General features: G+C 44.6%; 38 non-coding genes and 3 pseudogenes across 38 annotated transcripts; all 41 read left to right on the top strand.

The window, feature by feature from the left end:
- The first annotated feature begins 256 nt into the window (after positions 1-256).
- On the top strand, positions 257-375 carry LOC148398902 (5S ribosomal RNA). The gene has a single exon (XR_015858336.1). It is a non-coding gene; the product is annotated as a 5S ribosomal RNA (ribosomal RNA).
- A 368-nt stretch (positions 376-743) lies between these two features.
- Positions 744-862, top strand: LOC148398901 (5S ribosomal RNA). Its single transcript, XR_015858431.1, has one exon. It is a non-coding gene; the product is annotated as a 5S ribosomal RNA (ribosomal RNA).
- Positions 863-1,493: 631 nt separating this feature from the next.
- On the top strand, positions 1,494-1,612 carry LOC148398900 (5S ribosomal RNA). The gene has a single exon (XR_015858335.1). It is a non-coding gene; the product is annotated as a 5S ribosomal RNA (ribosomal RNA).
- A 368-nt stretch (positions 1,613-1,980) lies between these two features.
- Positions 1,981-2,089, top strand: LOC148398899 (5S ribosomal RNA; annotated as a pseudogene).
- Positions 2,090-2,721: 632 nt separating this feature from the next.
- LOC148398898 (5S ribosomal RNA) lies at positions 2,722-2,840 on the top strand. The gene has a single exon (XR_015858362.1). It is a non-coding gene; the product is annotated as a 5S ribosomal RNA (ribosomal RNA).
- A 368-nt stretch (positions 2,841-3,208) lies between these two features.
- Positions 3,209-3,327, top strand: LOC148398897 (5S ribosomal RNA). Its single transcript, XR_015858430.1, has one exon. It is a non-coding gene; the product is annotated as a 5S ribosomal RNA (ribosomal RNA).
- Positions 3,328-3,960: 633 nt separating this feature from the next.
- On the top strand, positions 3,961-4,079 carry LOC148398896 (5S ribosomal RNA). Its single transcript, XR_015858361.1, has one exon. It is a non-coding gene; the product is annotated as a 5S ribosomal RNA (ribosomal RNA).
- Positions 4,080-4,447: 368 nt separating this feature from the next.
- LOC148398895 (5S ribosomal RNA) lies at positions 4,448-4,566 on the top strand. The gene has a single exon (XR_015858429.1). It is a non-coding gene; the product is annotated as a 5S ribosomal RNA (ribosomal RNA).
- A 633-nt stretch (positions 4,567-5,199) lies between these two features.
- Positions 5,200-5,318, top strand: LOC148398894 (5S ribosomal RNA). Its single transcript, XR_015858360.1, has one exon. It is a non-coding gene; the product is annotated as a 5S ribosomal RNA (ribosomal RNA).
- A 368-nt stretch (positions 5,319-5,686) lies between these two features.
- Positions 5,687-5,805, top strand: LOC148398893 (5S ribosomal RNA). The gene has a single exon (XR_015858428.1). It is a non-coding gene; the product is annotated as a 5S ribosomal RNA (ribosomal RNA).
- Positions 5,806-6,436: 631 nt separating this feature from the next.
- On the top strand, positions 6,437-6,555 carry LOC148398892 (5S ribosomal RNA). Its single transcript, XR_015858333.1, has one exon. It is a non-coding gene; the product is annotated as a 5S ribosomal RNA (ribosomal RNA).
- A 368-nt stretch (positions 6,556-6,923) lies between these two features.
- On the top strand, positions 6,924-7,042 carry LOC148398891 (5S ribosomal RNA). The gene has a single exon (XR_015858292.1). It is a non-coding gene; the product is annotated as a 5S ribosomal RNA (ribosomal RNA).
- Positions 7,043-7,673: 631 nt separating this feature from the next.
- On the top strand, positions 7,674-7,782 carry LOC148398890 (5S ribosomal RNA; annotated as a pseudogene).
- A 368-nt stretch (positions 7,783-8,150) lies between these two features.
- LOC148398889 (5S ribosomal RNA) lies at positions 8,151-8,269 on the top strand. Its single transcript, XR_015858296.1, has one exon. It is a non-coding gene; the product is annotated as a 5S ribosomal RNA (ribosomal RNA).
- A 631-nt stretch (positions 8,270-8,900) lies between these two features.
- LOC148398888 (5S ribosomal RNA) lies at positions 8,901-9,009 on the top strand (annotated as a pseudogene).
- A 368-nt stretch (positions 9,010-9,377) lies between these two features.
- Positions 9,378-9,496, top strand: LOC148398887 (5S ribosomal RNA). The gene has a single exon (XR_015858427.1). It is a non-coding gene; the product is annotated as a 5S ribosomal RNA (ribosomal RNA).
- A 632-nt stretch (positions 9,497-10,128) lies between these two features.
- On the top strand, positions 10,129-10,247 carry LOC148398886 (5S ribosomal RNA). The gene has a single exon (XR_015858374.1). It is a non-coding gene; the product is annotated as a 5S ribosomal RNA (ribosomal RNA).
- A 368-nt stretch (positions 10,248-10,615) lies between these two features.
- On the top strand, positions 10,616-10,734 carry LOC148398885 (5S ribosomal RNA). Its single transcript, XR_015858426.1, has one exon. It is a non-coding gene; the product is annotated as a 5S ribosomal RNA (ribosomal RNA).
- Positions 10,735-11,365: 631 nt separating this feature from the next.
- On the top strand, positions 11,366-11,484 carry LOC148398884 (5S ribosomal RNA). Its single transcript, XR_015858332.1, has one exon. It is a non-coding gene; the product is annotated as a 5S ribosomal RNA (ribosomal RNA).
- Positions 11,485-11,852: 368 nt separating this feature from the next.
- LOC148398883 (5S ribosomal RNA) lies at positions 11,853-11,971 on the top strand. The gene has a single exon (XR_015858425.1). It is a non-coding gene; the product is annotated as a 5S ribosomal RNA (ribosomal RNA).
- Positions 11,972-12,603: 632 nt separating this feature from the next.
- Positions 12,604-12,722, top strand: LOC148398882 (5S ribosomal RNA). Its single transcript, XR_015858331.1, has one exon. It is a non-coding gene; the product is annotated as a 5S ribosomal RNA (ribosomal RNA).
- Positions 12,723-13,089: 367 nt separating this feature from the next.
- On the top strand, positions 13,090-13,208 carry LOC148398881 (5S ribosomal RNA). Its single transcript, XR_015858424.1, has one exon. It is a non-coding gene; the product is annotated as a 5S ribosomal RNA (ribosomal RNA).
- Positions 13,209-13,839: 631 nt separating this feature from the next.
- LOC148398880 (5S ribosomal RNA) lies at positions 13,840-13,958 on the top strand. Its single transcript, XR_015858330.1, has one exon. It is a non-coding gene; the product is annotated as a 5S ribosomal RNA (ribosomal RNA).
- A 369-nt stretch (positions 13,959-14,327) lies between these two features.
- LOC148398879 (5S ribosomal RNA) lies at positions 14,328-14,446 on the top strand. The gene has a single exon (XR_015858423.1). It is a non-coding gene; the product is annotated as a 5S ribosomal RNA (ribosomal RNA).
- A 631-nt stretch (positions 14,447-15,077) lies between these two features.
- On the top strand, positions 15,078-15,196 carry LOC148398878 (5S ribosomal RNA). Its single transcript, XR_015858378.1, has one exon. It is a non-coding gene; the product is annotated as a 5S ribosomal RNA (ribosomal RNA).
- A 368-nt stretch (positions 15,197-15,564) lies between these two features.
- LOC148398877 (5S ribosomal RNA) lies at positions 15,565-15,683 on the top strand. Its single transcript, XR_015858291.1, has one exon. It is a non-coding gene; the product is annotated as a 5S ribosomal RNA (ribosomal RNA).
- Positions 15,684-16,314: 631 nt separating this feature from the next.
- LOC148398876 (5S ribosomal RNA) lies at positions 16,315-16,433 on the top strand. The gene has a single exon (XR_015858376.1). It is a non-coding gene; the product is annotated as a 5S ribosomal RNA (ribosomal RNA).
- A 368-nt stretch (positions 16,434-16,801) lies between these two features.
- On the top strand, positions 16,802-16,920 carry LOC148398875 (5S ribosomal RNA). The gene has a single exon (XR_015858421.1). It is a non-coding gene; the product is annotated as a 5S ribosomal RNA (ribosomal RNA).
- A 631-nt stretch (positions 16,921-17,551) lies between these two features.
- On the top strand, positions 17,552-17,670 carry LOC148398874 (5S ribosomal RNA). Its single transcript, XR_015858329.1, has one exon. It is a non-coding gene; the product is annotated as a 5S ribosomal RNA (ribosomal RNA).
- Positions 17,671-18,038: 368 nt separating this feature from the next.
- LOC148398873 (5S ribosomal RNA) lies at positions 18,039-18,157 on the top strand. Its single transcript, XR_015858420.1, has one exon. It is a non-coding gene; the product is annotated as a 5S ribosomal RNA (ribosomal RNA).
- A 631-nt stretch (positions 18,158-18,788) lies between these two features.
- LOC148398872 (5S ribosomal RNA) lies at positions 18,789-18,907 on the top strand. The gene has a single exon (XR_015858328.1). It is a non-coding gene; the product is annotated as a 5S ribosomal RNA (ribosomal RNA).
- A 368-nt stretch (positions 18,908-19,275) lies between these two features.
- On the top strand, positions 19,276-19,394 carry LOC148398871 (5S ribosomal RNA). The gene has a single exon (XR_015858419.1). It is a non-coding gene; the product is annotated as a 5S ribosomal RNA (ribosomal RNA).
- Positions 19,395-20,025: 631 nt separating this feature from the next.
- Positions 20,026-20,144, top strand: LOC148398870 (5S ribosomal RNA). Its single transcript, XR_015858327.1, has one exon. It is a non-coding gene; the product is annotated as a 5S ribosomal RNA (ribosomal RNA).
- A 368-nt stretch (positions 20,145-20,512) lies between these two features.
- On the top strand, positions 20,513-20,631 carry LOC148398869 (5S ribosomal RNA). Its single transcript, XR_015858418.1, has one exon. It is a non-coding gene; the product is annotated as a 5S ribosomal RNA (ribosomal RNA).
- Positions 20,632-21,262: 631 nt separating this feature from the next.
- Positions 21,263-21,381, top strand: LOC148398868 (5S ribosomal RNA). Its single transcript, XR_015858326.1, has one exon. It is a non-coding gene; the product is annotated as a 5S ribosomal RNA (ribosomal RNA).
- Positions 21,382-21,749: 368 nt separating this feature from the next.
- Positions 21,750-21,868, top strand: LOC148398867 (5S ribosomal RNA). Its single transcript, XR_015858417.1, has one exon. It is a non-coding gene; the product is annotated as a 5S ribosomal RNA (ribosomal RNA).
- Positions 21,869-22,499: 631 nt separating this feature from the next.
- Positions 22,500-22,618, top strand: LOC148398866 (5S ribosomal RNA). The gene has a single exon (XR_015858325.1). It is a non-coding gene; the product is annotated as a 5S ribosomal RNA (ribosomal RNA).
- Positions 22,619-22,986: 368 nt separating this feature from the next.
- Positions 22,987-23,105, top strand: LOC148398865 (5S ribosomal RNA). Its single transcript, XR_015858289.1, has one exon. It is a non-coding gene; the product is annotated as a 5S ribosomal RNA (ribosomal RNA).
- Positions 23,106-23,736: 631 nt separating this feature from the next.
- LOC148398864 (5S ribosomal RNA) lies at positions 23,737-23,855 on the top strand. The gene has a single exon (XR_015858324.1). It is a non-coding gene; the product is annotated as a 5S ribosomal RNA (ribosomal RNA).
- A 368-nt stretch (positions 23,856-24,223) lies between these two features.
- On the top strand, positions 24,224-24,342 carry LOC148398863 (5S ribosomal RNA). Its single transcript, XR_015858416.1, has one exon. It is a non-coding gene; the product is annotated as a 5S ribosomal RNA (ribosomal RNA).
- Positions 24,343-24,973: 631 nt separating this feature from the next.
- Positions 24,974-25,092, top strand: LOC148398862 (5S ribosomal RNA). The gene has a single exon (XR_015858322.1). It is a non-coding gene; the product is annotated as a 5S ribosomal RNA (ribosomal RNA).
- Positions 25,093-25,348: the final 256 nt, after the last annotated feature.

The raw sequence follows: 25,348 nt of genomic DNA, 5'->3' as shown, positions 1-25,348 counted from the left end.
TAGCCACGTTTCCATAAAACACCAAAAGTCTTGGAAGAAAGCCTGTTTCGGCCCTGGTTGTAAAAAAAAAACAACAAAAAAAACAAAAGGGAAGGGAGACCGTCCGGGAATACCAGGTGCTGAAAGCCTTTTTTTTTTCTTTTCCACGTCAATTGTGAAAGGAAACTTTTACCACAGCCATCAAGTCCCGCCGCTGCTTGGCATGGTTTCAGGGGCGATTGTGTCTATAAAATGAAAAATTCTGAGAGATCTCACGGCTTACGGCCATACTACCCTGAGAGCGCCCGATCTCGTCCGATCTCGGAGGCTAAGCAGGGTCGGGCCTGGTTAGTACTTGGATGGGCGACCGCCTGGGAATACCAGTTGCTGTAAGCTTCTTTTTTTTTTTTTTCTTATGTGCACTTCAATCGTTTGAGCCAAGAACTTTTTACAGCACCCATCACGAATGGCATTCGGAAACTGCAAGCCTAGTTTGAACTCCGACACTGAAACTATAACACGAGTTTAAAACCTACATTGTGTGGCGACAGCCATAGCATTGTAGTTCACGTTTTTACCGCTAGAGGACAGACTATGTACAGTGAATAAAGAGCATGGCTCCCTGTGAAGTGGTTAAGGTTTGTCTTTTAATGCAGGATGCTTGGTCTCCATGTGCCGAAGCAGTTTTGAAGGCTTCATTGGCTCGCTCGCTAGTTTCAGGGGCGATTGTGTCTATAAAATGCAAAGTGTTGGGTCACCTCACGGCTTACGGCCATACTACCCTGAGAACGCCCGATCTCGTCCGATCTCGGAAGCTAAGCAGGGTCGGGCCTGGTTAGTACTTGGATGGGAGACCGCCTGGGAATACCAGGTGCTGTAAGCTTTTTCTTTTTCTTATGTGCACTTCAATCGTTTAAGAAACTATTTTTTACAACACCCATCACGAATGGCATCCGGAAACAGCAAGCCTAATTTAAACTCCGACATTGAAACTATAACACGAGTTTGAAAGCTATATTATGTGGTGACATCCACAGCATTGTAGTTCAATTTTTTACCGCTAGAGAGCAGACTATGTACAGTGAGCATGGCTCCCTGTGAACTCAAAGCAGCAGGCTTGACTTGTAAAAGAACCCAACACAACACTTCCATGAAGTGTTTTTAAACTTTTCAAGGCATTTAGTTTGATTCAGCAAAATGCAGGTCGCAACGGCAAATTCGTGCTACCGCATAAAAAGCTGTCAATAACTTTTCATGATAGCCACGTTTCCATAAAACACCAAAAGTCTTGGAAGAAAGCCTGTTTCGGCCCTGGTTGTAAAAAAAAAACAACAAAAAAAACAAAAGGGAAGGGAGACCGTCCGGGAATACCAGGTGCTGAAAGCCTTTTTTTTTTCTTTTCCACGTCAATTGTGAAAGGAAACTTTTACCACAGCCATCAAGTCCCGCCGCTGCTTGGCATGGTTTCAGGGGCGATTGTGTCTATAAAACGAAAAATTCTGAGAGATCTCACGGCTTACGGCCATACTACCCTGAGAGCGCCCGATCTCGTCCGATCTCGGAGGCTAAGCAGGGTCGGGCCTGGTTAGTACTTGGATGGGCGACCGCCTGGGAATACCAGTTGCTGTAAGCTTCTTTTTTTTTTTTTTCTTATGTGCACTTCAATCGTTTGAGCCAAGAACTTTTTACAGCACCCATCACGAATGGCATTCGGAAACTGCAAGCCTAGTTTGAACTCCGACACTGAAACTATAACACGAGTTTAAAACCTACATTGTGTGGCGACAGCCATAGCATTGTAGTTCACGTTTTTACCGCTAGAGGACAGACTATGTACAGTGAATAAAGAGCATGGCTCCCTGTGAAGTGGTTAAGGTTTGTCTTTTAATGCAGGATGCTTGGTCTCCATGTGCCGAAGCAGTTTTGAAGGCTTCATTGGCTCGCTCGCTAGTTTCAGGGGCGATTGTGTCTATAAAATGCAAAGTGTTGGGTCACCTCACGGCTTACGGCCATACTACCCTGAGAACGCCCGATCTCGGAAGCTAAGCAGGGTCGGGCCTGGTTAGTACTTGGATGGGAGACCGCCTGGGAATACCAGGTGCTGTAAGCTTTTTCTTTTTCTTATGTGCACTTCAATCGTTTAAGAAACTATTTTTTACAACACCCATCACGAATGGCATCCGGAAACAGCAAGCCTAATTTAAACTCCGACATTGAAACTATAACACGAGTTTGAAAGCTATATTATGTGGTGACATCCACAGCATTGTAGTTCAATTTTTTACCGCTAGAGAGCAGACTATGTACAGTGAGCATGGCTCCCTGTGAACTCAAAGCAGCAGGCTTGACTTGTAAAAGAACCCAACACAACACTTCCATGAAGTGTTTTTAAACTTTTCAAGGCATTTATTTTGATTCAGCAAAATGCAGGTCGCAACGGCAAATTCGTGCTACCGCATAAAAAGCTGTCAATAACTTTTCATGATAGCCACGTTTCCATAAAACACCAAAAGTCTTGGAAGAAAGCCTGTTTCGGCCCTGGTTGTAAAAAAAAAACAACAAAAAAAAACAAAAGGGAAGGGAGACCGTCCGGGAATACCAGGTGCTGAAAGCCTTTTTTTTTTCTTTTCCACGTCAATTGTGAAAGGAAACTTTTACCACAGCCATCAAGTCCCGCCGCTGCTTGGCATGGTTTCAGGGGCGATTGTGTCTATAAAACGAAAAATTCTGAGAGATCTCACGGCTTACGGCCATACTACCCTGAGAGCGCCCGATCTCGTCCGATCTCGGAGGCTAAGCAGGGTCGGGCCTGGTCAGTACTTGGATGGGCGACCGCCTGGGAATACCAGTTGCTGTAAGCTTCTTTTTTTTTTTTTTCTTATGTGCACTTCAATCGTTTGAGCCAAGAACTTTTTACAGCACCCATCACGAATGGCATTCGGAAACTGCAAGCCTAGTTTGAACTCCGACACTGAAACTATAACACGAGTTTAAAACCTACATTGTGTGGCGACAGCCATAGCATTGTAGTTCACGTTTTTACCGCTAGAGGACAGACTATGTACAGTGAATAAAGAGCATGGCTCCCTGTGAAGTGGTTAAGGTTTGTCTTTTAATGCAGGATGCTTGGTCTCCATGTGCCGAAGCAGTTTTGAAGGCTTCATTGGCTCGCTCGCTAGTTTCAGGGGCGATTGTGTCTATAAAATGCAAAGTGTTGGGTCACCTCACGGCTTACGGCCATACTACCCTGAGAACGCCCGATCTCGTCCGATCTCGGAAGCTAAGCAGGGTCGGGCCTGGTTAGTACTTGGATGGGAGACCGCCTGGGAATACCAGGTGCTGTAAGCTTTTTCTTTTTCTTATGTGCACTTCAATCGTTTAAGAAACTATTTTTTACAACACCCATCACGAATGGCATCCGGAAACAGCAAGCCTAATTTAAACTCCGACATTGAAACTATAACACGAGTTTGAAAGCTATATTATGTGGTGACATCCACAGCATTGTAGTTCAATTTTTTACCGCTAGAGAGCAGACTATGTACAGTGAGCATGGCTCCCTGTGAACTCAAAGCAGCAGGCTTGACTTGTAAAAGAACCCAACACAACACTTCCATGAAGTGTTTTTAAACTTTTCAAGGCATTTATTTTGATTCAGCAAAATGCAGGTCGCAACGGCAAATTCGTGCTACCGCATAAAAAGCTGTCAATAACTTTTCATGATAGCCACGTTTCCATAAAACACCAAAAGTCTTGGAAGAAAGCCTGTTTCGGCCCTGGTTGTAAAAAAAAAACAACAAAAAAAAACAAAAGGGAAGGGAGACCGTCCGGGAATACCAGGTGCTGAAAGCCTTTTTTTTTTTCTTTTCCACGTCAATTGTGAAAGGAAACTTTTACCACAGCCATCAAGTCCCGCCGCTGCTTGGCATGGTTTCAGGGGCGATTGTGTCTATAAAACGAAAAATTCTGAGAGATCTCACGGCTTACGGCCATACTACCCTGAGAGCGCCCGATCTCGTCCGATCTCGGAGGCTAAGCAGGGTCGGGCCTGGTCAGTACTTGGATGGGCGACCGCCTGGGAATACCAGTTGCTGTAAGCTTCTTTTTTTTTTTTTTCTTATGTGCACTTCAATCGTTTGAGCCAAGAACTTTTTACAGCACCCATCACGAATGGCATTCGGAAACTGCAAGCCTAGTTTGAACTCCGACACTGAAACTATAACACGAGTTTAAAACCTACATTGTGTGGCGACAGCCATAGCATTGTAGTTCACGTTTTTACCGCTAGAGGACAGACTATGTACAGTGAATAAAGAGCATGGCTCCCTGTGAAGTGGTTAAGGTTTGTCTTTTAATGCAGGATGCTTGGTCTCCATGTGCCGAAGCAGTTTTGAAGGCTTCATTGGCTCGCTCGCTAGTTTCAGGGGCGATTGTGTCTATAAAATGCAAAGTGTTGGGTCACCTCACGGCTTACGGCCATACTACCCTGAGAACGCCCGATCTCGTCCGATCTCGGAAGCTAAGCAGGGTCGGGCCTGGTTAGTACTTGGATGGGAGACCGCCTGGGAATACCAGGTGCTGTAAGCTTTTTCTTTTTCTTATGTGCACTTCAATCGTTTAAGAAACTATTTTTTACAACACCCATCACGAATGGCATCCGGAAACAGCAAGCCTAATTTAAACTCCGACATTGAAACTATAACACGAGTTTGAAAGCTATATTATGTGGTGACATCCACAGCATTGTAGTTCAATTTTTTACCGCTAGAGAGCAGACTATGTACAGTGAGCATGGCTCCCTGTGAACTCAAAGCAGCAGGCTTGACTTGTAAAAGAACCCAACACAACACTTCCATGAAGTGTTTTTAAACTTTTCAAGGCATTTATTTTGATTCAGCAAAATGCAGGTCGCAACGGCAAATTCGTGCTACCGCATAAAAAGCTGTCAATAACTTTTCATGATAGCCACGTTTCCATAAAACACCAAAAGTCTTGGAAGAAAGCCTGTTTCGGCCCTGGTTGTAAAAAAAAAACAACAAAAAAAAACAAAAGGGAAGGGAGACCGTCCGGGAATACCAGGTGCTGAAAGCCTTTTTTTTTTTCTTTTCCACGTCAATTGTGAAAGGAAACTTTTACCACAGCCATCAAGTCCCGCCGCTGCTTGGCATGGTTTCAGGGGCGATTGTGTCTATAAAACGAAAAATTCTGAGAGATCTCACGGCTTACGGCCATACTACCCTGAGAGCGCCCGATCTCGTCCGATCTCGGAGGCTAAGCAGGGTCGGGCCTGGTCAGTACTTGGATGGGCGACCGCCTGGGAATACCAGTTGCTGTAAGCTTCTTTTTTTTTTTTTTCTTATGTGCACTTCAATCGTTTGAGCCAAGAACTTTTTACAGCACCCATCACGAATGGCATTCGGAAACTGCAAGCCTAGTTTGAACTCCGACACTGAAACTATAACACGAGTTTAAAACCTACATTGTGTGGCGACAGCCATAGCATTGTAGTTCACGTTTTTACCGCTAGAGGACAGACTATGTACAGTGAATAAAGAGCATGGCTCCCTGTGAAGTGGTTAAGGTTTGTCTTTTAATGCAGGATGCTTGGTCTCCATGTGCCGAAGCAGTTTTGAAGGCTTCATTGGCTCGCTCGCTAGTTTCAGGGGCGATTGTGTCTATAAAATGCAAAGTGTTGGGTCACCTCACGGCTTACGGCCATACTACCCTGAGAACGCCCGATCTCGTCCGATCTCGGAAGCTAAGCAGGGTCGGGCCTGGTTAGTACTTGGATGGGAGACCGCCTGGGAATACCAGGTGCTGTAAGCTTTTTCTTTTTCTTATGTGCACTTCAATCGTTTAAGAAACTATTTTTTACAACACCCATCACGAATGGCATCCGGAAACAGCAAGCCTAATTTAAACTCCGACATTGAAACTATAACACGAGTTTGAAAGCTATATTATGTGGTGACATCCACAGCATTGTAGTTCAATTTTTTACCGCTAGAGAGCAGACTATGTACAGTGAGCATGGCTCCCTGTGAACTCAAAGCAGCAGGCTTGACTTGTAAAAGAACCCAACACAACACTTCCATGAAGTGTTTTTAAACTTTTCAAGGCATTTATTTTGATTCAGCAAAATGCAGGTCGCAACGGCAAATTCGTGCTACCGCATAAAAAGCTGTCAATAACTTTTCATGATAGCCACGTTTCCATAAAACACCAAAAGTCTTGGAAGAAAGCCTGTTTCGGCCCTGGTTGTAAAAAAAAAACAACAAAAAAAACAAAAGGGAAGGGAGACCGTCCGGGAATACCAGGTGCTGAAAGCCTTTTTTTTTTCTTTTCCACGTCAATTGTGAAAGGAAACTTTTACCACAGCCATCAAGTCCCGCCGCTGCTTGGCATGGTTTCAGGGGCGATTGTGTCTATAAAACGAAAAATTCTGAGAGATCTCACGGCTTACGGCCATACTACCCTGAGAGCGCCCGATCTCGTCCGATCTCGGAGGCTAAGCAGGGTCGGGCCTGGTTAGTACTTGGATGGGCGACCGCCTGGGAATACCAGTTGCTGTAAGCTTCTTTTTTTTTTTTTTCTTATGTGCACTTCAATCGTTTGAGCCAAGAACTTTTTACAGCACCCATCACGAATGGCATTCGGAAACTGCAAGCCTAGTTTGAACTCCGACACTGAAACTATAACACGAGTTTAAAACCTACATTGTGTGGCGACAGCCATAGCATTGTAGTTCACGTTTTTACCGCTAGAGGACAGACTATGTACAGTGAATAAAGAGCATGGCTCCCTGTGAAGTGGTTAAGGTTTGTCTTTTAATGCAGGATGCTTGGTCTCCATGTGCCGAAGCAGTTTTGAAGGCTTCATTGGCTCGCTCGCTAGTTTCAGGGGCGATTGTGTCTATAAAATGCAAAGTGTTGGGTCACCTCACGGCTTACGGCCATACTACCCTGAGAACGCCCGATCTCGTCCGATCTCGGAAGCTAAGCAGGGTCGGTCCTGGTTAGTACTTGGATGGGAGACCGCCTGGGAATACCAGGTGCTGTAAGCTTTTTCTTTTTCTTATGTGCACTTCAATCGTTTAAGAAACTATTTTTTACAACACCCATCACGAATGGCATCCGGAAACAGCAAGCCTAATTTAAACTCCGACATTGAAACTATAACACGAGTTTGAAAGCTATATTATGTGGTGACATCCACAGCATTGTAGTTCAATTTTTTACCGCTAGAGAGCAGACTATGTACAGTGAGCATGGCTCCCTGTGAACTCAAAGCAGCAGGCTTGACTTGTAAAAGAACCCAACACAACACTTCCATGAAGTGTTTTTAAACTTTTCAAGGCATTTATTTTGATTCAGCAAAATGCAGGTCGCAACGGCAAATTCGTGCTACCGCATAAAAAGCTGTCAATAACTTTTCATGATAGCCACGTTTCCATAAAACACCAAAAGTCTTGGAAGAAAGCCTGTTTCGGCCCTGGTTGTAAAAAAAAAACAACAAAAAAAACAAAAGGGAAGGGAGACCGTCCGGGAATACCAGGTGCTGAAAGCCTTTTTTTTTTCTTTTCCACGTCAGTTGTGAAAGGAAACTTTTACCACAGCCATCAAGTCCCGCCGCTGCTTGGCATGGTTTCAGGGGCGATTGTGTCTATAAAACGAAAAATTCTGAGAGATCTCACGGCTTACGGCCATACTACCCTGAGAGCGCCCGATCTCGGAGGCTAAGCAGGGTCGGGCCTGGTTAGTACTTGGATGGGCGACCGCCTGGGAATACCAGTTGCTGTAAGCTTCTTTTTTTTTTTTTTCTTATGTGCACTTCAATCGTTTGAGCCAAGAACTTTTTACAGCACCCATCACGAATGGCATTCGGAAACTGCAAGCCTAGTTTGAACTCCGACACTGAAACTATAACACGAGTTTAAAACCTACATTGTGTGGCGACAGCCATAGCATTGTAGTTCACGTTTTTACCGCTAGAGGACAGACTATGTACAGTGAATAAAGAGCATGGCTCCCTGTGAAGTGGTTAAGGTTTGTCTTTTAATGCAGGATGCTTGGTCTCCATGTGCCGAAGCAGTTTTGAAGGCTTCATTGGCTCGCTCGCTAGTTTCAGGGGCGATTGTGTCTATAAAATGCAAAGTGTTGGGTCACCTCACGGCTTACGGCCATACTACCCTGAGAACGCCCGATCTCGTCCGATCTCGGAAGCTAAGCAGGGTCGGGCCTGGTTAATACTTGGATGGGAGACCGCCTGGGAATACCAGGTGCTGTAAGCTTTTTCTTTTTCTTATGTGCACTTCAATCGTTTAAGAAACTATTTTTTACAACACCCATCACGAATGGCATCCGGAAACAGCAAGCCTAATTTAAACTCCGACATTGAAACTATAACACGAGTTTGAAAGCTATATTATGTGGTGACATCCACAGCATTGTAGTTCAATTTTTTACCGCTAGAGAGCAGACTATGTACAGTGAGCATGGCTCCCTGTGAACTCAAAGCAGCAGGCTTGACTTGTAAAAGAACCCAACACAACACTTCCATGAAGTGTTTTTAAACTTTTCAAGGCATTTATTTTGATTCAGCAAAATGCAGGTCGCAACGGCAAATTCGTGCTACCGCATAAAAAGCTGTCAATAACTTTTCATGATAGCCACGTTTCCATAAAACACCAAAAGTCTTGGAAGAAAGCCTGTTTCGGCCCTGGTTGTAAAAAAAAAACAACAAAAAAAACAAAAGGGAAGGGAGACCGTCCGGGAATACCAGGTGCTGAAAGCCTTTTTTTTTTCTTTTCCACGTCAATTGTGAAAGGAAACTTTTACCACAGCCATCAAGTCCCGCCGCTGCTTGGCATGGTTTCAGGGGCGATTGTGTCTATAAAACGAAAAATTCTGAGAGATCTCACGGCTTACGGCCATACTACCCTGAGAGCGCCCGATCTCGGAGGCTAAGCAGGGTCGGGCCTGGTTAGTACTTGGATGGGCGACCGCCTGGGAATACCAGTTGCTGTAAGCTTCTTTTTTTTTTTTTTCTTATGTGCACTTCAATCGTTTGAGCCAAGAACTTTTTACAGCACCCATCACGAATGGCATTCGGAAACTGCAAGCCTAGTTTGAACTCCGACACTGAAACTATAACACGAGTTTAAAACCTACATTGTGTGGCGACAGCCATAGCATTGTAGTTCACGTTTTTACCGCTAGAGGACAGACTATGTACAGTGAATAAAGAGCATGGCTCCCTGTGAAGTGGTTAAGGTTTGTCTTTTAATGCAGGATGCTTGGTCTCCATGTGCCGAAGCAGTTTTGAAGGCTTCATTGGCTCGCTCGCTAGTTTCAGGGGCGATTGTGTCTATAAAATGCAAAGTGTTGGGTCACCTCACGGCTTACGGCCATACTACCCTGAGAACGCCCGATCTCGTCCGATCTCGGAAGCTAAGCAGGGTCGGGCCTGGTTAGTACTTGGATGGGAGACCGCCTGGGAATACCAGGTGCTGTAAGCTTTTTCTTTTTCTTATGTGCACTTCAATCGTTTAAGAAACTATTTTTTACAACACCCATCACGAATGGCATCCGGAAACAGCAAGCCTAATTTAAACTCCGACATTGAAACTATAACACGAGTTTGAAAGCTATATTATGTGGTGACATCCACAGCATTGTAGTTCAATTTTTTACCGCTAGAGAGCAGACTATGTACAGTGAGCATGGCTCCCTGTGAACTCAAAGCAGCAGGCTTGACTTGTAAAAAGAACCCAACACAACACTTCCATGAAGTGTTTTTAAACTTTTCAAGGCATTTATTTTGATTCAGCAAAATGCAGGTCGCAACGGCAAATTCGTGCTACCGCATAAAAAGCTGTCAATAACTTTTCATGATAGCCACGTTTCCATAAAACACCAAAAGTCTTGGAAGAAAGCCTGTTTCGGCCCTGGTTGTAAAAAAAAAACAACAAAAAAAACAAAAGGGAAGGGAGACCGTCCGGGAATACCAGGTGCTGAAAGCCTTTTTTTTTTCTTTTCCACGTCAATTGTGAAAGGAAACTTTTACCACAGCCATCAAGTCCCGCCGCTGCTTGGCATGGTTTCAGGGGCGATTGTGTCTATAAAACGAAAAATTCTGAGAGATCTCACGGCTTACGGCCATACTACCCTGAGAGCGCCCGATCTCGTCCGATCTCGGAGGCTAAGCAGGGTCGGGCCTGGTTAGTACTTGGATGAGCGACCGCCTGGGAATACCAGTTGCTGTAAGCTTCTTTTTTTTTTTTTTCTTATGTGCACTTCAATCGTTTGAGCCAAGAACTTTTTACAGCACCCATCACGAATGGCATTCGGAAACTGCAAGCCTAGTTTGAACTCCGACACTGAAACTATAACACGAGTTTAAAACCTACATTGTGTGGCGACAGCCATAGCATTGTAGTTCACGTTTTTACCGCTAGAGGACAGACTATGTACAGTGAATAAAGAGCATGGCTCCCTGTGAAGTGGTTAAGGTTTGTCTTTTAATGCAGGATGCTTGGTCTCCATGTGCCGAAGCAGTTTTGAAGGCTTCATTGGCTCGCTCGCTAGTTTCAGGGGCGATTGTGTCTATAAAATGCAAAGTGTTGGGTCACCTCACGGCTTACGGCCATACTACCCTGAGAACGCCCGATCTCGTCCGATCTCGGAAGCTAAGCAGGGTCGGGCCTGGTTAGTACTTGGATGGGAGACCGCCTGGGAATACCAGGTGCTGTAAGCTTTTTCTTTTTCTTATGTGCACTTCAATCGTTTAAGAAACTATTTTTTACAACACCCATCACGAATGGCATCCGGAAACAGCAAGCCTAATTTAAACTCCGACATTGAAACTATAACACGAGTTTGAAAGCTATATTATGTGGTGACATCCACAGCATTGTAGTTCAATTTTTTACCGCTAGAGAGCAGACTATGTACAGTGAGCATGGCTCCCTGTGAACTCAAAGCAGCAGGCTTGACTTGTAAAAGAACCCAACACAACACTTCCATGAAGTGTTTTTAAACTTTTCAAGGCATTTATTTTGATTCAGCAAAATGCAGGTCGCAACGGCAAATTCGTGCTACCGCATAAAAAGCTGTCAATAACTTTTCATGATAGCCACGTTTCCATAAAACACCAAAAGTCTTGGAAGAAAGCCTGTTTCGGCCCTGGTTGTAAAAAAAAAACAACAAAAAAAACAAAAGGGAAGGGAGACCGTCCGGGAATACCAAGTGCTGAAAGCCTTTTTTTTTTCTTTTCCACGTCAATTGTGAAAGGAAACTTTTACCACAGCCATCAAGTCCCGCCGCTGCTTGGCATGGTTTCAGGGGCGATTGTGTCTATAAAACGAAAAATTCTGAGAGATCTCACGGCTTACGGCCATACTACCCTGAGAGCGCCCGATCTCGTCCGATCTCGGAGGCTAAGCAGGGTCGGGCCTGGTTAGTACTTGGATGGGCGACCGCCTGGGAATACCAGTTGCTGTAAGCTTCTTTTTTTTTTTTTTCTTATGTGCACTTCAATCGTTTGAGCCAAGAACTTTTTACAGCACCCATCACGAATGGCATTCGGAAACTGCAAGCCTAGTTTGAACTCCGACACTGAAACTATAACACGAGTTTAAAACCTACATTGTGTGGCGACAGCCATAGCATTGTAGTTCACGTTTTTACCGCTAGAGGACAGACTATGTACAGTGAATAAAGAGCATGGCTCCCTGTGAAGTGGTTAAGGTTTGTCTTTTAATGCAGGATGCTTGGTCTCCATGTGCCGAAGCAGTTTTGAAGGCTTCATTGGCTCGCTCGCTAGTTTCAGGGGCGATTGTGTCTATAAAATGCAAAGTGTTGGGTCACCTCACGGCTTACGGCCATACTACCCTGAGAACGCCCGATCTCGTCCGATCTCGGAAGCTAAGCAGGGTCGGGCCTGGTTAGTACTTGGATGGGAGACCGCCTGGGAATACCAGGTGCTGTAAGCTTTTTCTTTTTCTTATGTGCACTTCAATCGTTTAAGAAACTATTTTTTACAACACCCATCACGAATGGCATCCGGAAACAGCAAGCCTAATTTAAACTCCGACATTGAAACTATAACACGAGTTTGAAAGCTATATTATGTGGTGACATCCACAGCATTGTAGTTCAATTTTTTACCGCTAGAGAGCAGACTATGTACAGTGAGCATGGCTCCCTGTGAACTCAAAGCAGCAGGCTTGACTTGTAAAAGAACCCAACACAACACTTCCATGAAGTGTTTTTAAACTTTTCAAGGCATTTATTTTGATTCAGCAAAATGCAGGTCGCAACGGCAAATTCGTGCTACCGCATAAAAAGCTGTCAATAACTTTTCATGATAGCCACGTTTCCATAAAACACCAAAAGTCTTGGAAGAAAGCCTGTTTCGGCCCTGGTTGTAAAAAAAAAACAACAAAAAAAAACAAAAGGGAAGGGAGACCGTCCGGGAATACCAAGTGCTGAAAGCCTTTTTTTTTTCTTTTCCACGTCAATTGTGAAAGGAAACTTTTACCACAGCCATCAAGTCCCGCCGCTGCTTGGCATGGTTTCAGGGGCGATTGTGTCTATAAAACGAAAAATTCTGAGAGATCTCACGGCTTACGGCCATACTACCCTGAGAGCGCCCGATCTCGTCCGATCTCGGAGGCTAAGCAGGGTCGGGCCTGGTTAGTACTTGGATGGGCGACCGCCTGGGAATACCAGTTGCTGTAAGCTTCTTTTTTTTTTTTTCTTATGTGCACTTCAATCGTTTGAGCCAAGAACTTTTTACAGCACCCATCACGAATGGCATTCGGAAACTGCAAGCCTAGTTTGAACTCCGACACTGAAACTATAACACGAGTTTAAAACCTACATTGTGTGGCGACAGCCATAGCATTGTAGTTCACGTTTTTACCGCTAGAGGACAGACTATGTACAGTGAATAAAGAGCATGGCTCCCTGTGAAGTGGTTAAGGTTTGTCTTTTAATGCAGGATGCTTGGTCTCCATGTGCCGAAGCAGTTTTGAAGGCTTCATTGGCTCGCTCGCTAGTTTCAGGGGCGATTGTGTCTATAAAATGCAAAGTGTTGGGTCACCTCACGGCTTACGGCCATACTACCCTGAGAACGCCCGATCTCGTCCGATCTCGGAAGCTAAGCAGGGTCGGGCCTGGTTAGTACTTGGATGGGAGACCGCCTGGGAATACCAGGTGCTGTAAGCTTTTTCTTTTTCTTATGTGCACTTCAATCGTTTAAGAAACTATTTTTTACAACACCCATCACGAATGGCATCCGGAAACAGCAAGCCTAATTTAAACTCCGACATTGAAACTATAACACGAGTTTGAAAGCTATATTATGTGGTGACATCCACAGCATTGTAGTTCAATTTTTTACCGCTAGAGAGCAGACTATGTACAGTGAGCATGGCTCCCTGTGAACTCAAAGCAGCAGGCTTGACTTGTAAAAGAACCCAACACAACACTTCCATGAAGTGTTTTTAAACTTTTCAAGGCATTTATTTTGATTCAGCAAAATGCAGGTCGCAACGGCAAATTCGTGCTACCGCATAAAAAGCTGTCAATAACTTTTCATGATAGCCACGTTTCCATAAAACACCAAAAGTCTTGGAAGAAAGCCTGTTTCGGCCCTGGTTGTAAAAAAAAAACAACAAAAAAAACAAAAGGGAAGGGAGACCGTCCGGGAATACCAGGTGCTGAAAGCCTTTTTTTTTTCTTTTCCACGTCAATTGTGAAAGGAAACTTTTACCACAGCCATCAAGTCCCGCCGCTGCTTGGCATGGTTTCAGGGGCGATTGTGTCTATAAAAAGAAAAATTCTGAGAGATCTCACGGCTTACGGCCATACTACCCTGAGAGCGCCCGATCTCGTCCGATCTCGGAGGCTAAGCAGGGTCGGGCCTGGTTAGTACTTGGATGGGCGACCGCCTGGGAATACCAGTTGCTGTAAGCTTCTTTTTTTTTTTTTTTCTTATGTGCACTTCAATCGTTTGAGCCAAGAACTTTTTACAGCACCCATCACGAATGGCATTCGGAAACTGCAAGCCTAGTTTGAACTCCGACACTGAAACTATAACACGAGTTTAAAACCTACATTGTGTGGCGACAGCCATAGCATTGTAGTTCACGTTTTTACCGCTAGAGGACAGACTATGTACAGTGAATAAAGAGCATGGCTCCCTGTGAAGTGGTTAAGGTTTGTCTTTTAATGCAGGATGCTTGGTCTCCATGTGCCGAAGCAGTTTTGAAGGCTTCATTGGCTCGCTCGCTAGTTTCAGGGGCGATTGTGTCTATAAAATGCAAAGTGTTGGGTCACCTCACGGCTTACGGCCATACTACCCTGAGAACGCCCGATCTCGTCCGATCTCGGAAGCTAAGCAGGGTCGGGCCTGGTTAGTACTTGGATGGGAGACCGCCTGGGAATACCAGGTGCTGTAAGCTTTTTCTTTTTCTTATGTGCACTTCAATCGTTTAAGAAACTATTTTTTACAACACCCATCACGAATGGCATCCGGAAACAGCAAGCCTAATTTAAACTCCGACATTGAAACTATAACACGAGTTTGAAAGCTATATTATGTGGTGACATCCACAGCATTGTAGTTCAATTTTTTACCGCTAGAGAGCAGACTATGTACAGTGAGCATGGCTCCCTGTGAACTCAAAGCAGCAGGCTTGACTTGTAAAAGAACCCAACACAACACTTCCATGAAGTGTTTTTAAACTTTTCAAGGCATTTATTTTGATTCAGCAAAATGCAGGTCGCAACGGCAAATTCGTGCTACCGCATAAAAAGCTGTCAATAACTTTTCATGATAGCCACGTTTCCATAAAACACCAAAAGTCTTGGAAGAAAGCCTGTTTCGGCCCTGGTTGTAAAAAAAAAACAACAAAAAAAACAAAAGGGAAGGGAGACCGTCCGGGAATACCAGGTGCTGAAAGCCTTTTTTTTTTCTTTTCCACGTCAATTGTGAAAGGAAACTTTTACCACAGCCATCAAGTCCCGCCGCTGCTTGGCATGGTTTCAGGGGCGATTGTGTCTATAAAACGAAAAATTCTGAGAGATCTCACGGCTTACGGCCATACTACCCTGAGAGCGCCCGATCTCGTCCGATCGCGGAGGCTAAGCAGGGTCGGGCCTGGTTAGTACTTGGATGGGCGACCGCCTGGGAATACCAGTTGCTGTAAGCTTCTTTTTTTTTTTTTTCTTATGTGCACTTCAATCGTTTGAGCCAAGAACTTTTTACAGCACCCATCACGAATGGCATTCGGAAACTGCAAGCCTAGTTTGAACTCCGACACTGAAACTATAACACGAGTTTAAAACCTACATTGTGTGGCGACAGCCATAGCATTGTAGTTCACGTTTTTACCGCTAGAGGACAGACTATGTACAGTGAATAAAGAGCATGGCTCCCTGTGAAGTGGTTAAGGTTTGTCTTTTAATGCAGGATGCTTGGTCTCCATGTGCCGAAGCAGTTTTGAAGGCTTCATTGGCTCGCTCGCTAGTTTCAGGGGCGATTGTGTCTATAAAATGCAAAGTGTTGGGTCACCTCACGGCTTACGGCCGTACTACCCTGAGAACGCCCGATCTCGTCCGATCTCGGAAGCTAAGCAGGGTCGGGCCTGGTTAGTACTTGGATGGGAGACCGCCTGGGAATACCAGGTGCTGTAAGCTTTTTCTTTTTCTTATGTGCACTTCAATCGTTTAAGAAACTATTTTTTACAACACCCATCACGAATGGCATCCGGAAACAGCAAGCCTAATTTAAACTCCGACATTGAAACTATAACACGAGTTTGAAAGCTATATTATGTGGTGACATCCACAGCATTGTAGTTCAATTTTTTACCGCTAGAGAGCAGACTATGTACAGTGAGCATGGCTCCCTGTGAACTCAAAGCAGCAGGCTTGACTTGTAAAAGAACCCAACACAACACTTCCATGAAGTGTTTTTAAACTTTTCAAGGCATTTATTTTGATTCAGCAAAATGCAGGTCGCAACGGCAAATTCGTGCTACCGCATAAAAAGCTGTCAATAACTTTTCATGATAGCCACGTTTCCATAAAACACCAAAAGTCTTGGAAGAAAGCCTGTTTCGGCCCTGGTTGTAAAAAAAAAACAACAAAAAAAACAAAAGGGAAGGGAGACCGTCCGGGAATACCAGGTGCTGAAAGCCTTTTTTTTTTCTTTTCCACGTCAATTGTGAAAGGAAACTTTTACCACAGCCATCAAGTCCCGCCGCTGCTTGGCATGGTTTCAGGGGCGATTGTGTCTATAAAACGAAAAATTCTGAGAGATCTCACGGCTTACGGCCATACTACCCTGAGAGCGCCCGATCTCGTCCGATCGCGGAGGCTAAGCAGGGTCGGGCCTGGTTAGTACTTGGATGGGCGACCGCCTGGGAATACCAGTTGCTGTAAGCTTCTTTTTTTTTTTTTTCTTATGTGCACTTCAATCGTTTGAGCCAAGAACTTTTTACAGCACCCATCACGAATGGCATTCGGAAACTGCAAGCCTAGTTTGAACTCCGACACTGAAACTATAACACGAGTTTAAAACCTACATTGTGTGGCGACAGCCATAGCATTGTAGTTCACGTTTTTACCGCTAGAGGACAGACTATGTACAGTGAATAAAGAGCATGGCTCCCTGTGAAGTGGTTAAGGTTTGTCTTTTAATGCAGGATGCTTGGTCTCCATGTGCCGAAGCAGTTTTGAAGGCTTCATTGGCTCGCTCGCTAGTTTCAGGGGCGATTGTGTCTATAAAATGCAAAGTGTTGGGTCACCTCACGGCTTACGGCCATACTACCCTGAGAACGCCCGATCTCGTCCGATCTCGGAAGCTAAGCAGGGTCGGGCCTGGTTAGTACTTGGATGGGAGACCGCCTGGGAATACCAGGTGCTGTAAGCTTTTTCTTTTTCTTATGTGCACTTCAATCGTTTAAGAAACTATTTTTTACAACACCCATCACGAATGGCATCCGGAAACAGCAAGCCTAATTTAAACTCCGACATTGAAACTATAACACGAGTTTGAAAGCTATATTATGTGGTGACATCCACAGCATTGTAGTTCAATTTTTTACCGCTAGAGAGCAGACTATGTACAGTGAGCATGGCTCCCTGTGAACTCAAAGCAGCAGGCTTGACTTGTAAAAGAACCCAACACAACACTTCCATGAAGTGTTTTTAAACTTTTCAAGGCATTTATTTTGATTCAGCAAAATGCAGGTCGCAACGGCAAATTCGTGCTACCGCATAAAAAGCTGTCAATAACTTTTCATGATAGCCACGTTTCCATAAAACACCAAAAGTCTTGGAAGAAAGCCTGTTTCGGCCCTGGTTGTAAAAAAAAAACAACAAAAAAAACAAAAGGGAAGGGAGACCGTCCGGGAATACCAGGTGCTGAAAGCCTTTTTTTTTTCTTTTCCACGTCAATTGTGAAAGGAAACTTTTACCACAGCCATCAAGTCCCGCCGCTGCTTGGCATGGTTTCAGGGGCGATTGTGTCTATAAAACGAAAAATTCTGAGAGATCTCACGGCTTACGGCCATACTACCCTGAGAGCGCCCGATCTCGTCCGATCTCGGAGGCTAAGCAGGGTCGGGCCTGGTTAGTACTTGGATGGGCGACCGCCTGGGAATACCAGTTGCTGTAAGCTTCTTTTTTTTTTTTTTCTTATGTGCACTTCAATCGTTTGAGCCAAGAACTTTTTACAGCACCCATCACGAATGGCATTCGGAAACTGCAAGCCTAGTTTGAACTCCGACACTGAAACTATAACACGAGTTTAAAACCTACATTGTGTGGCGACAGCCATAGCATTGTAGTTCACGTTTTTACCGCTAGAGGACAGACTATGTACAGTGAATAAAGAGCATGGCTCCCTGTGAAGTGGTTAAGGTTTGTCTTTTAATGCAGGATGCTTGGTCTCCATGTGCCGAAGCAGTTTTGAAGGCTTCATTGGCTCGCTCGCTAGTTTCAGGGGCGATTGTGTCTATAAAATGCAAAGTGTTGGGTCACCTCACGGCTTACGGCCATACTACCCTGAGAACGCCCGATCTCGTCCGATCTCGGAAGCTAAGCAGGGTCGGGCCTGGTTAGTACTTGGATGGGAGACCGCCTGGGAATACCAGGTGCTGTAAGCTTTTTCTTTTTCTTATGTGCACTTCAATCGTTTAAGAAACTATTTTTTACAACACCCATCACGAATGGCATCCGGAAACAGCAAGCCTAATTTAAACTCCGACATTGAAACTATAACACGAGTTTGAAAGCTATATTATGTGGTGACATCCACAGCATTGTAGTTCAATTTTTTACCGCTAGAGAGCAGACTATGTACAGTGAGCATGGCTCCCTGTGAACTCAAAGCAGCAGGCTTGACTTGTAAAAGAACCCAACACAACACTTCCATGAAGTGTTTTTAAACTTTTCAAGGCATTTATTTTGATTCAGCAAAATGCAGGTCGCAACGGCAAATTCGTGCTACCGCATAAAAAGCTGTCAATAACTTTTCATGATAGCCACGTTTCCATAAAACACCAAAAGTCTTGGAAGAAAGCCTGTTTCGGCCCTGGTTGTAAAAAAAAAACAACAAAAAAAACAAAAGGGAAGGGAGACCGTCCGGGAATACCAGGTGCTGAAAGCCTTTTTTTTTTCTTTTCCACGTCAATTGTGAAAGGAAACTTTTACCACAGCCATCAAGTCCCGCCGCTGCTTGGCATGGTTTCAGGGGCGATTGTGTCTATAAAACGAAAAATTCTGAGAGATCTCACGGCTTACGGCCATACTACCCTGAGAGCGCCCGATCTCGTCCGATCTCGGAGGCTAAGCAGGGTCGGGCCTGGTTAGTACTTGGATGGGCGACCGCCTGGGAATACCAGTTGCTGTAAGCTTCTTTTTTTTTTTTTTCTTATGTGCACTTCAATCGTTTGAGCCAAGAACTTTTTACAGCACCCATCACGAATGGCATTCGGAAACTGCAAGCCTAGTTTGAACTCCGACACTGAAACTATAACACGAGTTTAAAACCTACATTGTGTGGCGACAGCCATAGCATTGTAGTTCACGTTTTTACCGCTAGAGGACAGACTATGTACAGTGAATAAAGAGCATGGCTCCCTGTGAAGTGGTTAAGGTTTGTCTTTTAATGCAGGATGCTTGGTCTCCATGTGCCGAAGCAGTTTTGAAGGCTTCATTGGCTCGCTCGCTAGTTTCAGGGGCGATTGTGTCTATAAAATGCAAAGTGTTGGGTCACCTCACGGCTTACGGCCATACTACCCTGAGAACGCCCGATCTCGTCCGATCTCGGAAGCTAAGCAGGGTCGGGCCTGGTTAGTACTTGGATGGGAGACCGCCTGGGAATACCAGGTGCTGTAAGCTTTTTCTTTTTCTTATGTGCACTTCAATCGTTTAAGAAACTATTTTTTACAACACCCATCACGAATGGCATCCGGAAACAGCAAGCCTAATTTAAACTCCGACATTGAAACTATAACACGAGTTTGAAAGCTATATTATGTGGTGACATCCACAGCATTGTAGTTCAATTTTTTACCGCTAGAGAGCAGACTATGTACAGTGAGCATGGCTCCCTGTGAACTCAAAGCAGCAGGCTTGACTTGTAAAAGAACCCAACACAACACTTCCATGAAGTGTTTTTAAACTTTTCAAGGCATTTATTTTGATTCAGCAAAATGCAGGTCGCAACGGCAAATTCGTGCTACCGCATAAAAAGCTGTCAATAACTTTTCATGATAGCCACGTTTCCATAAAACACCAAAAGTCTTGGAAGAAAGCCTGTTTCGGCCCTGGTTGTAAAAAAAAAACAACAAAAAAAACAAAAGGGAAGGGAGACCGTCCGGGAATACCAGGTGCTGAAAGCCTTTTTTTTTTCTTTTCCACGTCAATTGTGAAAGGAAACTTTTACCACAGCCATCAAGTCCCGCCGCTGCTTGGCATGGTTTCAGGGGCGATTGTGTCTATAAAACGAAAAATTCTGAGAGATCTCACGGCTTACGGCCATACTACCCTGAGAGCGCCCGATCTCGTCCGATCTCGGAGGCTAAGCAGGGTCGGGCCTGGTTAGTACTTGGATGGGCGACCGCCTGGGAATACCAGTTGCTGTAAGCTTCTTTTTTTTTTTTTTCTTATGTGCACTTCAATCGTTTGAGCCAAGAACTTTTTACAGCACCCATCACGAATGGCATTCGGAAACTGCAAGCCTAGTTTGAACTCCGACACTGAAACTATAACACGAGTTTAAAACCTACATTGTGTGGCGACAGCCATAGCATTGTAGTTCACGTTTTTACCGCTAGAGGACAGACTATGTACAGTGAATAAAGAGCATGGCTCCCTGTGAAGTGGTTAAGGTTTGTCTTTTAATGCAGGATGCTTGGTCTCCATGTGCCGAAGCAGTTTTGAAGGCTTCATTGGCTCGCTCGCTAGTTTCAGGGGCGATTGTGTCTATAAAATGCAAAGTGTTGGGTCACCTCACGGCTTACGGCCATACTACCCTGAGAACGCCCGATCTCGTCCGATCTCGGAAGCTAAGCAGGGTCGGGCCTGGTTAGTACTTGGATGGGAGACCGCCTGGGAATACCAGGTGCTGTAAGCTTTTTCTTTTTCTTATGTGCACTTCAATCGTTTAAGAAACTATTTTTTACAACACCCATCACGAATGGCATCCGGAAACAGCAAGCCTAATTTAAACTCCGACATTGAAACTATAACACGAGTTTGAAAGCTATATTATGTGGTGACATCCACAGCATTGTAGTTCAATTTTTTACCGCTAGAGAGCAGACTATGTACAGTGAGCATGGCTCCCTGTGAACTCAAAGCAGCAGGCTTGACTTGTAAAAGAACCCAACACAACACTTCCATGAAGTGTTTTTAAACTTTTCAAGGCATTTATTTTGATTCAGCAAAATGCAGGTCGCAACGGCAAATTCGTGCTACCGCATAAAAAGCTGTCAATAACTTTTCATGATAGCCACGTTTCCATAAAACACCAAAAGTCTTGGAAGAAAGCCTGTTTCGGCCCTGGTTGTAAAAAAAAAACAACAAAAAAAACAAAAGGGAAGGGAGACCGTCCGGGAATACCAGGTGCTGAAAGCCTTTTTTTTTTCTTTTCCACGTCAATTGTGAAAGGAAACTTTTACCACAGCCATCAAGTCCCGCCGCTGCTTGGCATGGTTTCAGGGGCGATTGTGTCTATAAAACGAAAAATTCTGAGAGATCTCACGGCTTACGGCCATACTACCCTGAGAGCGCCCGATCTCGTCCGATCTCGGAGGCTAAGCAGGGTCGGGCCTGGTTAGTACTTGGATGGGCGACCGCCTGGGAATACCAGTTGCTGTAAGCTTCTTTTTTTTTTTTTTCTTATGTGCACTTCAATCGTTTGAGCCAAGAACTTTTTACAGCACCCATCACGAATGGCATTCGGAAACTGCAAGCCTAGTTTGAACTCCGACACTGAAACTATAACACGAGTTTAAAACCTACATTGTGTGGCGACAGCCATAGCATTGTAGTTCACGTTTTTACCGCTAGAGGACAGACTATGTACAGTGAATAAAGAGCATGGCTCCCTGTGAAGTGGTTAAGGTTTGTCTTTTAATGCAGGATGCTTGGTCTCCATGTGCCGAAGCAGTTTTGAAGGCTTCATTGGCTCGCTCGCTAGTTTCAGGGGCGATTGTGTCTATAAAATGCAAAGTGTTGGGTCACCTCACGGCTTACGGCCATACTACCCTGAGAACGCCCGATCTCGTCCGATCTCGGAAGCTAAGCAGGGTCGGGCCTGGTTAGTACTTGGATGGGAGACCGCCTGGGAATACCAGGTGCTGTAAGCTTTTTCTTTTTCTTATGTGCACTTCAATCGTTTAAGAAACTATTTTTTACAACACCCATCACGAATGGCATCCGGAAACAGCAAGCCTAATTTAAACTCCGACATTGAAACTATAACACGAGTTTGAAAGCTATATTATGTGGTGACATCCACAGCATTGTAGTTCAATTTTTTACCGCTAGAGAGCAGACTATGTACAGTGAGCATGGCTCCCTGTGAACTCAAAGCAGCAGGCTTGACTTGTAAAAGAACCCAACACAACACTTCCATGAAGTGTTTTTAAACTTTTCAAGGCATTTATTTTGATTCAGCAAAATGCAGGTCGCAACGGCAAATTCGTGCTACCGCATAAAAAGCTGTCAATAACTTTTCATGATAGCCACGTTTCCATAAAACACCAAAAGTCTTGGAAGAAAGCCTGTTTCGGCCCTGGTTGTAAAAAAAAAACAACAAAAAAAACAAAAGGGAAGGGAGACCGTCCGGGAATACCAGGTGCTGAAAGCCTTTTTTTTTTCTTTTCCACGTCAATTGTGAAAGGAAACTTTTACCACAGCCATCAAGTCCCGCCGCTGCTTGGCATGGTTTCAGGGGCGATTGTGTCTATAAAACGAAAAATTCTGAGAGATCTCACGGCTTACGGCCATACTACCCTGAGAGCGCCCGATCTCGTCCGATCTCGGAGGCTAAGCAGGGTCGGGCCTGGTTAGTACTTGGATGGGCGACCGCCTGGGAATACCAGTTGCTGTAAGCTTCTTTTTTTTTTTTTTCTTATGTGCACTTCAATCGTTTGAGCCAAGAACTTTTTACAGCACCCATCACGAATGGCATTCGGAAACTGCAAGCCTAGTTTGAACTCCGACACTGAAACTATAACACGAGTTTAAAACCTACATTGTGTGGCGACAGCCATAGCATTGTAGTTCACGTTTTTACCGCTAGAGGACAGACTATGTACAGTGAATAAAGAGCATGGCTCCCTGTGAAGTGGTTAAGGTTTGTCTTTTAATGCAGGATGCTTGGTCTCCATGTGCCGAAGCAGTTTTGAAGGCTTCATTGGCTCGCTCGCTAGTTTCAGGGGCGATTGTGTCTATAAAATGCAAAGTGTTGGGTCACCTCACGGCTTACGGCCATACTACCCTGAGAATGCCCGATCTCGTCCGATCTCGGAAGCTAAGCAGGGTCGGGCCTGGTTAGTACTTGGATGGGAGACCGCCTGGGAATACCAGGTGCTGTAAGCTTTTTCTTTTTCTTATGTGCACTTCAATCGTTTAAGAAACTATTTTTTACAACACCCATCACGAATGGCATCCGGAAACAGCAAGCCTAATTTAAACTCCGACATTGAAACTATAACACGAGTTTGAAAGCTATATTATGTGGTGACATCCACAGCATTGTAGTTCAATTTTTTACCGCTAGAGAGCAGACTATGTACAGTGAGCATGGCTCCCTGTGAACTCAAAGCAGCAGGCTTGACTTGTAAAAGAACCCAACACAACACTTCCATGAAGTGTTTTTAAACTTTTCAAGGCATTTATTTTGATTCAGCAAAATGCAGGTCGCAACGGCAAATTCGTGCTACCGCATAAAAAGCTGTCAATAACTTTTCATGATAGCCACGTTTCCATAAAACACCAAAAGTCTTGGAAGAAAGCCTGTTTCGGCCCTGGTTGTAAAAAAAAAACAACAAAAAAAACAAAAGGGAAGGGAGACCGTCCGGGAATACCAAGTGCTGAAAGCCTTTTTTTTTTCTTTTCCACGTCAATTGTGAAAGGAAACTTTTACCACAGCCATCAAGTCCCGCCGCTGCTTGGCATGGTTTCAGGGGCGATTGTGTCTATAAAACGAAAAATTCTGAGAGATCTCACGGCTTACGGCCATACTACCCTGAGAGCGCCCGATCTCGTCCGATCTCGGAGGCTAAGCAGGGTCGGGCCTGGTTAGTACTTGGATGGGCGACCGCCTGGGAATACCAGTTGCTGTAAGCTTCTTTTTTTTTTTTTTCTTATGTGCACTTCAATCGTTTGAGCCAAGAACTTTTTACAGCACCCATCACGAATGGCATTCGGAAACTGCAAGCCTAGTTTGAACTCCGACACTGAAACTATAACACGAGTTTAAAACCTACATTGTGTGGCGACAGCCATAGCATTGTAGTTCACGTTTTTACCGCTAGAGGACAGACTATGTACAGTGAATAAAGAGCATGGCTCCCTGTGAAGTGGTTAAGGTTTGTCTTTTAATGCAGGATGCTTGGTCTCCATGTGCCGAAGCAGTTTTGAAGGCTTCATTGGCTCGCTCGCTAGTTTCAGGGGCGATTGTGTCTATAAAATGCAAAGTGTTGGGTCACCTCACGGCTTACGGCCATACTACCCTGAGAACGCCCGATCTCGTCCGATCTCGGAAGCTAAGCAGGGTCGGGCCTGGTTAGTACTTGGATGGGAGACCGCCTGGGAATACCAGGTGCTGTAAGCTTTTTCTTTTTCTTATGTGCACTTCAATCGTTTAAGAAACTATTTTTTACAACACCCATCACGAATGGCATCCGGAAACAGCAAGCCTAATTTAAACTCCGACATTGAAACTATAACACGAGTTTGAAAGCTATATTATGTGGTGACATCCACAGCATTGTAGTTCAATTTTTTACCGCTAGAGAGCAGACTATGTACAGTGAGCATGGCTCCCTGTGAACTCAAAGCAGCAGGCTTGACTTGTAAAAGAACCCAACACAACACTTCCATGAAGTGTTTTTAAACTTTTCAAGGCATTTATTTTGATTCAGCAAAATGCAGGTCGCAACGGCAAATTCGTGCTACCGCATAAAAAGCTGTCAATAACTTTTCATGATAGCCACGTTTCCATAAAACACCAAAAGTCTTGGAAGAAAGCCTGTTTCGGCCCTGGTTGTAAAAAAAAAACAACAAAAAAAACAAAAGGGAAGGGAGACCGTCCGGGAATACCAGGTGCTGAAAGCCTTTTTTTTTTCTTTTCCACGTCAATTGTGAAAGGAAACTTTTACCACAGCCATCAAGTCCCGCCGCTGCTTGGCATGGTTTCAGGGGCGATTGTGTCTATAAAATGAAAAATTCTGAGAGATCTCACGGCTTACGGCCATACTACCCTGAGAGCGCCCGATCTCGTCCGATCTCGGAGGCTAAGCAGGGTCGGGCCTGGTTAGTACTTGGATGGGCGACCGCCTGGGAATACCAGTTGCTGTAAGCTTCTTTTTTTTTTTTTTTCTTATGTGCACTTCAATCGTTTGAGCCAAGAACTTTTTACAGCACCCATCACGAATGGCATTCGGAAACTGCAAGCCTAGTTTGAACTCCGACACTGAAACTATAACACGAGTTTAAAACCTACATTGTGTGGCGACAGCCATAGCATTGTAGTTCACGTTTTTACCGCTAGAGGACAGACTATGTACAGTGAATAAAGAGCATGGCTCCCTGTGAAGTGGTTAAGGTTTGTCTTTTAA

Source organism: Syngnathus floridae, chromosome 4 (genome assembly GCF_059516105.1).
Source record: "Syngnathus floridae isolate MCC-2025c chromosome 4, RoL_Sflo_1.0, whole genome shotgun sequence".
Lineage (NCBI taxonomy): Eukaryota > Metazoa > Chordata > Actinopteri > Syngnathiformes > Syngnathidae > Syngnathus > Syngnathus floridae.
Note: the sequence above shows the minus strand (reverse complement) of the source record. Positions and strands in the feature narration are given on the sequence as shown.